The following is a 6,934-nucleotide window of genomic DNA, read 5'->3' on the forward strand; positions in this document are numbered from 1 at the left end:
CCTGGGAAATTGGGGATAAAAGCAGTCAGAGCAGGGCCGGTTAGCTCAGTTGGTTAGAGCGTGGTGCTAATAACGCCAAGGTCGCGGGTTCGATCCCCGTACTGGCCACACTTTTGCTCTCTGGGACCCTTAGCACTGCTCACCTCGAAAGTGACGGGCGGTCTCCCAGAAATCCCTGCTGGACAAACCGTTTGCCAGTAGACCTGGCCGAAATAGCTCAGTTGGGAGAGCGTTAGACTGAAGATCTAAAGGTCCCTGGTTCGATCCCGGGTTTCGGCAGAGCAACCTGGTCCCTGTGTTTTTGGTCGAGGGTCTCCAGTGACCAAACGCCACCTCCTGTTAACCTGATTCCACCTAGCCACATCGCTATCTGCCTCTCAGACGGCCAGGGACCAGCGTGTGGTGGTTCCATGGTGTAATGGTTAGCACTCTGGGCTTTGAATCCAGCGATCCGAGTTCAAATCTCGGTGGAACCTTTTTAGCTTGTTTTGCGGAAGGGCGGGAAAAAACAGAGCTGATGCGCAACTGCTGATGTGGCGGTGAAACTGGCACTCTAAAACCCAGTCAGGATCGGGGGAAACATGGGCTTAAAAAGAAAAGGCTTCAGTTGCTCTTTGCTGTCGCGCTTCTGGGCTGAATGACTAAACACCTCTGCTGCTCGGTGGGAAAAAGCGACCTACGCCAAGGTTCCATGTAATGAGGCTTCACTTGCTCTTTGCTGTCACGCTTCTGGGCTGAATGACTAAACACCTCTGCTGCTCGGTGGGAAAAAGCGACCCAAGCCAAGGTTCCATGGTGTAATGGTTAGCACTCTGGACTCTGAAGCCAGCGATCTGAGTTCAAATCTCGGTGGGACCTGCTTTTGCCAGGAATGTGTGCAGGACCTCGTCCGAAAAAAACTTTTCGACAGCGCTGACCCTCAAAAGCTCATCTAGGGAGTGCCCCTTTGAAGTGAGTGTAAAAGGCCTGTACACCGCGTGGAGAATGCGGGCATCGATCCCGCTACCTCTCGCATGCTAAGCGAGCGCTCTACCATTTGAGCTAATTCCCCTCGACAATGTGGAGAGAAGGTGTCCATCACACAGCATGTGTGCAAGTGCTGCAGCGCGGTTTCCAATGGCCACAAAGCAAAGAGACCGTATTTCCTCTGTGCCGGCATCTTTGCACTGGCTACCGTTTAGTTAATTAAACCTTTGTGCTTTAAGCCTTGCAAACGGAAATGTTTGCGGCCAGGCAGCAGCAGGAAGGATGTGTGTGTGTTGGCTCGTTGGTCTAGGGGTATGATTCTCGCTTAGGGTGCGAGAGGTCCCAGGTTCAAATCCCGGACGAGCCCGTTTCTTAGGCTTTGCTTTTAATCTCTTCAGCCTGACTAGAGCAACCAGGATATTCCTGGGAAATTGGGGATAAAAGCAGTCAGAGCAGGGCCGGTTAGCTCAGTTGGTTAGAGCGTGGTGCTAATAACGCCAAGGTCGCGGGTTCGATCCCCGTACTGGCCACACTTTTGCTCTCTGGGACCCTTAGCACTGCTCACCTCGAAAGTGACGGGCGGTCTCCCAGAAATCCCTGCTGGACAAACCGTTTGCCAGTAGACCTGGCCGAAATAGCTCAGTTGGGAGAGCGTTAGACTGAAGATCTAAAGGTCCCTGGTTCGATCCCGGGTTTCGGCAGAGCAACCTGGTCCCTGTGTTTTTGGTCGAGGGTCTCCAGTGACCAAACGCCACCTCCTGTTAACCTGATTCCACCTAGCCACATCGCTATCTGCCTCTCAGACGGCCAGGGACCAGCGTGTGGTGGTTCCATGGTGTAATGGTTAGCACTCTGGGCTTTGAATCCAGCGATCCGAGTTCAAATCTCGGTGGAACCTTTTTAGCTTGTTTTGCGGAAGGGCGGGAAAAAACAGAGCTGATGCGCAACTGCTGATGTGGCGGTGAAACTGGCACTCTAAAACCCAGTCAGGATCGGGGGAAACATGGGCTTAAAAAGAAAAGGCTTCAGTTGCTCTTTGCTGTCGCGCTTCTGGGCTGAATGACTAAACACCTCTGCTGCTCGGTGGGAAAAAGCGACCTACGCCAAGGTTCCATGTAATGAGGCTTCACTTGCTCTTTGCTGTCACGCTTCTGGGCTGAATGACTAAACACCTCTGCTGCTCGGTGGGAAAAAGCGACCCAAGCCAAGGTTCCATGGTGTAATGGTTAGCACTCTGGACTCTGAAGCCAGCGATCTGAGTTCAAATCTCGGTGGGACCTGCTTTTGCCAGGAATGTGTGCAGGACCTCGTCCGAAAAAAACTTTTCGACAGCGCTGACCCTCAAAAGCTCATCTAGGGAGTGCCCCTTTGAAGTGAGTGTAAAAGGCCTGTACACCGCGTGGAGAATGCGGGCATCGATCCCGCTACCTCTCGCATGCTAAGCGAGCGCTCTACCATTTGAGCTAATTCCCCTCGACAATGTGGAGAGAAGGTGTCCATCACACAGCATGTGTGCAAGTGCTGCAGCGCGGTTTCCAATGGCCACAAAGCAAAGAGACCGTATTTCCTCTGTGCCGGCATCTTTGCACTGGCTACCGTTTAGTTAATTAAACCTTTGTGCTTTAAGCCTTGCAAACGGAAATGTTTGCGGCCAGGCAGCAGCAGGAAGGATGTGTGTGTGTTGGCTCGTTGGTCTAGGGGTATGATTCTCGCTTAGGGTGCGAGAGGTCCCAGGTTCAAATCCCGGACGAGCCCGTTTCTTAGGCTTTGCTTTTAATCTCTTCAGCCTGACTAGAGCAACCAGGATATTCCTGGGAAATTGGGGATAAAAGCAGTCAGAGCAGGGCCGGTTAGCTCAGTTGGTTAGAGCGTGGTGCTAATAACGCCAAGGTCGCGGGTTCGATCCCCGTACTGGCCACACTTTTGCTCTCTGGGACCCTCAGCTCTGCTCACCTCGAAAGTGACGGGCGGTCTCCCAGAAATCCCTCCTGGACAAACCGGTTTGCCAGTAGACCTGGCAGAAATAGCTCAGTTGGGAGAGCGTTAGACTGAAGATCTAAAGGTCTCTGGTTCGATCCCGGGTTTCGGCAGAGCAACCTGGTCCCTGTGTTTTTGGTCAAGGGTCTCCAGTAACCAAACGCCACCTCCTGTTAACCTGATTCCACCTAGCCACATCACTATCTGCCTGACTAGAGCAACCAGGATATTCCTGGGAAATTGGGCATAAAAGCAGTCAGAGCAGGGCCGGTTAGCTCAGTTGGTTAGAGCGTGGTGCTAATAACGCCAAGGTCGCGGGTTCGATCCCCGTACTGGCCACACTTTTGCTCTCTGGGACCCTTAGCACTGCTCACCTCGAAAGTGACGGGCGGTCTCCCAGAAGCGGTCTCCCAGAAATCCCTGCTGGACAAACCGTTTGCCAGTAGACCTGGCCGAAATAGCTCAGTTGGGAGAGCGTTAGACTGAAGATCTAAAGGTCCCTGGTTCGATCCCGGGTTTCGGCAGAGCAACCTGGTCCCTGTGTTTTTGGTCGAGGGTCTCCAGTGACCAAACGCCACCTCCTGTTAACCTGATTCCACCTAGCCACATCACTATCTGCCTCTCAGACGGCCAGGGACCAGCGTGTGGTGGTTCCATGGTGTAATGGTTAGCACTCTGGGCTTTGAATCCAGCGATCTGAGTTCAAATCTCGGTGGAACCTTTTTAGCTTGTTTTGCGGAAGGGCGGGAAAAAACAGAGCTGATGCGCAACTGCTGATGTGGCGGTGAAACTGGCACTCTAAAACCCAGTCAGGATCGGGGGAAACATGGGCTTAAAAAGAAAAGGCTTCAGTTGCTCTTTGCTGTCGCGCTTCTGGGCTGAATGACTAAACACCTCTGCTGCTCGGTGGGAAAAAGCGACCTACGCCAAGGTTCCATGTAATGAGGCTTCACTTGCTCTTTGCTGTCACGCTTCTGGGCTGAATGACTAAACACCTCTGCTGCTCGGTGGGAAAAAGCGACCCACGCCACGGTTCCATGGTGTAATGGTTAGCACTCTGGACTCTGAATCCAGCGATCCGAGTTCAAATCTCGGTGGGACCTGCTTTTGCCAGGAATGTGTGCAGGACCTCGTCCGAAAAAAAACGTTTCGACAGCGCTGATCCTCAAAAGCTCATCTAGGGAGTGCCACTTTGAAGTGAGTGTAAAAGGCCTGTACACCGCATGGAGAATGCGGGCATCGATCCCGCTACCTCTCGCATGCTAAGCGAGCGCTCTACCATTTGAGCTAATTCCCCTCGACAATGTGGAGAGAAGGTGTCCATCGCACAGCATGTGTGCAAGTGCAGCAGCGCGGATTCCAATGGCCACAGAGGAACCGTATTTCCTCTGTGCCGGCATCTTTGCACTGGCTACCGTTTAGTTAATTAAACCTTTGTGCTTTAAGCCTTGCAAACGGAAATGTTTGCGGCCAGGCAGCAGCAGGAAGGATGTGTGTGTGTTGGCTCGTTGGTCTAGGGGTATGATTCTCGCTTAGGGTGCGAGAGGTCCCGGGTTCAAATCCCGGACGAGCCAGTTTCTTAGGCTTTGCTTTTAATCTCTTCAGCCTGACTAGAGCAACCAGGATATTCCTGGGAAATTGGGGATAAAAGCAGTCAGAGCAGGGCCGGTTAGCTCAGTTGGTTAGAGCGTGGTGCTAATAACGCCAAGGTCGCGGGTTCGATCCCCGTACTGGCCACACTTTTGCTCTCTGGGACCCTCAGCTCTGCTCACCTCGAAAGTGACGGGCGGTCTCCCAGAAATCCCTCCTGGACAAACCGGTTTGCCAGTAGACCTGGCAGAAATAGCTCAGTTGGGAGAGCGTTAGACTGAAGATCTAAAGGTCTCTGGTTCGATCCCGGGTTTCGGCAGAGCAACCTGGTCCCTGTGTTTTTGGTCAAGGGTCTCCAGTAACCAAACGCCACCTCCTGTTAACCTGATTCCACCTAGCCACATCACTATCTGCCTCTCAGACGGCCAGGGACCAGCGTGTGGTGGTTCCATGGTGTAATGGTTAGCACTCTGGGCTTTGAATCCAGCGATCTGAGTTCAAATCTCGGTGGAACCTTTTTAGCTTGTTTTGCGGAAGGGCGGGAAAAAACAGAGCTGATGCGCAACTGCTGATGTGGCGGTGAAACTGGCACTCTAAAACCCAGTCGGGATCGGGGGAAACAGTGGCTTAAAAAGAAAAGGCTTCACTTGCTCTTTGCTGTCGCGCTTCTGGGCTGAATGACTAAACACCTCTGCTGCTCGGTGGGAAAAAGCGACCCACGCCAAGGTTCCATGTAATGAGGCTTCACTTGCTCTTTGCTGTCGCGCTTCTGGGCTGAATGACTAAACACCTCTGCTGCTCGGTGGGAAAAAGCGACCCAAGCCAAGGTTCCATGGTGTAATGGTTAGCACTCTGGACTCTGAATCCAGCGATCCGAGTTCAAATCTCGGTGGGACCTGCTTTTGCCATGAATGTGTGCAGGACCTCGTCCGAAAAAAACTTTTCGACAGCGCTGATCCTCAAAAGCTCATCTAGGGAGTGCCCCTTTGAAGTGAGTGTAAAAGGACTGTACACCTCGTGGAGAATGCAGTGTACATGCAGTGTACGATGCCTCTCGCTTAGCATGCGAGAGGCATCGATCCCGCTACCTCTCGCATGCTAAGCGAGCGCTCTACCATTTGAGCTAATACCCCTCGACGATGTGGAGAGAAGGTGTCCATCGCACAGCATGTGTGCAAGTTCTGCAGCGCGGTTTCCAATGGCCACAAAGCAAAGAGACCGTATTTCCTAGTTAATTAAACCTTTGTGCTTTAAGCCTTGCAAACGGAAATGTTTGCGGCCAGGCAGCAGCAGGAAGGATGTGTGTGTGTTGGCTCGTTGGTCTAGGGGTATTAATCTCACTTAGGGTGCGAGAGGTCCCGGGTTCAAATCCCGGACGAGCCCGTTTCTTAGGCTTTGCTTTTAATCTCTGCAGCCTGACTAGAGCAACCAGGATATTCCTGGGAAATTGGGGATAAAAGCAGTCAGAGCAGGGCCGGTTAGCTCAGTTGGTTAGAGCGTGGTGCTAATAACGCCAAGGTCGCGGGTTCGATCCCCGTACTGGCCACACTTTTGCTCTCTGGGACCCTTAGCACTGCTCACCTCGAAAGTGACGGGCGGTCTCCCAGAAATCCCTGCTGGACAAACCGTTTGCCAGTACACCTGGCCGAAATAGCTCAGTTGGGAGAGCGTTAGACTAAAGGTCCCTGGTTCGATCCAGGGTTTCGGCAGAGCAACCTGGTCCCTGTGTTTTTGGTCGAGGGTCTCCAGTGACCAAACGCCACGTCCTGTTAACCTGATTCCACCTAGCCACATCGCTATCTGCCTCTCAGACGGCCAGGGACCAGCGTGTGGTGGTTCCATGGTGTAATGGTTAGCACTCTGGGCTTTGAATCCAGCGATCCGAGTTCAAATCTCGGTGGACCCTTTTTAGCTTGTTTTGCGGAAGGGCGGGAAAAAACAGAGCTGATGCGCAACTGCTGATGTGGCGGTGAAACTGGCACTCTAAAACCCAGTCGGGATCGGGGGAAACATGGGCTTAAAAAGAAAAGGCTTCACTTGCTCTTTGCTGTCGCGCTTCTGGGCTGAATGACTAAACACCTCTGCTGCTCGGTGGGAAAAAGCGACCCAAGCCAAGGTTCCATGGTGTAATGGTTAGCACTCTGGACTCTGAATCCAGCGAGCTGAGTTCAAATCTCGGTGGGACCTGCTTTTGCCAGGAATGTGCGCAGGACCTCGTCCGAAAAAAACTTTTCGACAGCGCTGATCCTCAAAAGCTCATCTAGGGAGTGCCCCTTTGAAGTGAGTGTAAAAGGACTGTACACCGCGTGGAGAATGCGGGCATCGATCCCGCTACCTCTCGCTTGCGCCTACTGCTTCTTACCGATTGAGCCAAAGTAAGCCCAAGTAAGCCCACGTGAGC

The 6,934-nt window shown here is 52.8% G+C and overlaps 25 non-coding genes across 25 annotated transcripts; 22 read left to right on the plus strand and 3 right to left on the minus strand.

Annotated features, from left to right (window-relative positions):
* Positions 1–34: 34 nt before the first annotated feature.
* Positions 35–108, plus strand: trnai-aau (transfer RNA isoleucine (anticodon AAU)). The gene has a single exon. It is a non-coding gene; the product is annotated as a tRNA-Ile (tRNA).
* Positions 109–206: 98 nt separating this feature from the next.
* Positions 207–279, plus strand: trnaf-gaa (transfer RNA phenylalanine (anticodon GAA)). Its single transcript has one exon. It is a non-coding gene; the product is annotated as a tRNA-Phe (tRNA).
* Positions 280–404: 125 nt separating this feature from the next.
* Positions 405–476, plus strand: trnaq-uug (transfer RNA glutamine (anticodon UUG)). Its single transcript has one exon. It is a non-coding gene; the product is annotated as a tRNA-Gln (tRNA).
* A 310-nt stretch (positions 477–786) lies between these two features.
* On the plus strand, positions 787–858 carry trnaq-cug (transfer RNA glutamine (anticodon CUG)). Its single transcript has one exon. It is a non-coding gene; the product is annotated as a tRNA-Gln (tRNA).
* A 120-nt stretch (positions 859–978) lies between these two features.
* Positions 979–1,051, minus strand: trnaa-agc (transfer RNA alanine (anticodon AGC)). The gene has a single exon. It is a non-coding gene; the product is annotated as a tRNA-Ala (tRNA).
* Positions 1,052–1,422: 371 nt separating this feature from the next.
* trnai-aau (transfer RNA isoleucine (anticodon AAU)) lies at positions 1,423–1,496 on the plus strand. The gene has a single exon. It is a non-coding gene; the product is annotated as a tRNA-Ile (tRNA).
* Positions 1,497–1,594: 98 nt separating this feature from the next.
* On the plus strand, positions 1,595–1,667 carry trnaf-gaa (transfer RNA phenylalanine (anticodon GAA)). The gene has a single exon. It is a non-coding gene; the product is annotated as a tRNA-Phe (tRNA).
* A 125-nt stretch (positions 1,668–1,792) lies between these two features.
* On the plus strand, positions 1,793–1,864 carry trnaq-uug (transfer RNA glutamine (anticodon UUG)). The gene has a single exon. It is a non-coding gene; the product is annotated as a tRNA-Gln (tRNA).
* Positions 1,865–2,174: 310 nt separating this feature from the next.
* trnaq-cug (transfer RNA glutamine (anticodon CUG)) lies at positions 2,175–2,246 on the plus strand. Its single transcript has one exon. It is a non-coding gene; the product is annotated as a tRNA-Gln (tRNA).
* A 120-nt stretch (positions 2,247–2,366) lies between these two features.
* Positions 2,367–2,439, minus strand: trnaa-agc (transfer RNA alanine (anticodon AGC)). Its single transcript has one exon. It is a non-coding gene; the product is annotated as a tRNA-Ala (tRNA).
* Positions 2,440–2,810: 371 nt separating this feature from the next.
* On the plus strand, positions 2,811–2,884 carry trnai-aau (transfer RNA isoleucine (anticodon AAU)). Its single transcript has one exon. It is a non-coding gene; the product is annotated as a tRNA-Ile (tRNA).
* A 99-nt stretch (positions 2,885–2,983) lies between these two features.
* On the plus strand, positions 2,984–3,056 carry trnaf-gaa (transfer RNA phenylalanine (anticodon GAA)). Its single transcript has one exon. It is a non-coding gene; the product is annotated as a tRNA-Phe (tRNA).
* A 152-nt stretch (positions 3,057–3,208) lies between these two features.
* On the plus strand, positions 3,209–3,282 carry trnai-aau (transfer RNA isoleucine (anticodon AAU)). Its single transcript has one exon. It is a non-coding gene; the product is annotated as a tRNA-Ile (tRNA).
* A 112-nt stretch (positions 3,283–3,394) lies between these two features.
* trnaf-gaa (transfer RNA phenylalanine (anticodon GAA)) lies at positions 3,395–3,467 on the plus strand. Its single transcript has one exon. It is a non-coding gene; the product is annotated as a tRNA-Phe (tRNA).
* A 125-nt stretch (positions 3,468–3,592) lies between these two features.
* On the plus strand, positions 3,593–3,664 carry trnaq-uug (transfer RNA glutamine (anticodon UUG)). The gene has a single exon. It is a non-coding gene; the product is annotated as a tRNA-Gln (tRNA).
* A 310-nt stretch (positions 3,665–3,974) lies between these two features.
* trnaq-cug (transfer RNA glutamine (anticodon CUG)) lies at positions 3,975–4,046 on the plus strand. The gene has a single exon. It is a non-coding gene; the product is annotated as a tRNA-Gln (tRNA).
* A 121-nt stretch (positions 4,047–4,167) lies between these two features.
* On the minus strand, positions 4,168–4,240 carry trnaa-agc (transfer RNA alanine (anticodon AGC)). Its single transcript has one exon. It is a non-coding gene; the product is annotated as a tRNA-Ala (tRNA).
* A 205-nt stretch (positions 4,241–4,445) lies between these two features.
* On the plus strand, positions 4,446–4,517 carry trnap-agg (transfer RNA proline (anticodon AGG)). Its single transcript has one exon. It is a non-coding gene; the product is annotated as a tRNA-Pro (tRNA).
* Positions 4,518–4,606: 89 nt separating this feature from the next.
* On the plus strand, positions 4,607–4,680 carry trnai-aau (transfer RNA isoleucine (anticodon AAU)). Its single transcript has one exon. It is a non-coding gene; the product is annotated as a tRNA-Ile (tRNA).
* A 99-nt stretch (positions 4,681–4,779) lies between these two features.
* Positions 4,780–4,852, plus strand: trnaf-gaa (transfer RNA phenylalanine (anticodon GAA)). The gene has a single exon. It is a non-coding gene; the product is annotated as a tRNA-Phe (tRNA).
* A 125-nt stretch (positions 4,853–4,977) lies between these two features.
* On the plus strand, positions 4,978–5,049 carry trnaq-uug (transfer RNA glutamine (anticodon UUG)). The gene has a single exon. It is a non-coding gene; the product is annotated as a tRNA-Gln (tRNA).
* A 310-nt stretch (positions 5,050–5,359) lies between these two features.
* On the plus strand, positions 5,360–5,431 carry trnaq-cug (transfer RNA glutamine (anticodon CUG)). Its single transcript has one exon. It is a non-coding gene; the product is annotated as a tRNA-Gln (tRNA).
* A 574-nt stretch (positions 5,432–6,005) lies between these two features.
* trnai-aau (transfer RNA isoleucine (anticodon AAU)) lies at positions 6,006–6,079 on the plus strand. Its single transcript has one exon. It is a non-coding gene; the product is annotated as a tRNA-Ile (tRNA).
* A 288-nt stretch (positions 6,080–6,367) lies between these two features.
* On the plus strand, positions 6,368–6,439 carry trnaq-uug (transfer RNA glutamine (anticodon UUG)). The gene has a single exon. It is a non-coding gene; the product is annotated as a tRNA-Gln (tRNA).
* Positions 6,440–6,648: 209 nt separating this feature from the next.
* trnaq-cug (transfer RNA glutamine (anticodon CUG)) lies at positions 6,649–6,720 on the plus strand. Its single transcript has one exon. It is a non-coding gene; the product is annotated as a tRNA-Gln (tRNA).
* Positions 6,721–6,934: the final 214 nt, after the last annotated feature.

Source organism: Rhinichthys klamathensis, unplaced genomic scaffold (genome assembly GCF_029890125.1).
Source record: "Rhinichthys klamathensis goyatoka isolate OS25496 unplaced genomic scaffold, OSU_Roscu_1.1 h1tg000176l_1, whole genome shotgun sequence".
Taxonomy (NCBI): Eukaryota; Metazoa; Chordata; class Actinopteri; order Cypriniformes; family Leuciscidae; genus Rhinichthys; species Rhinichthys klamathensis.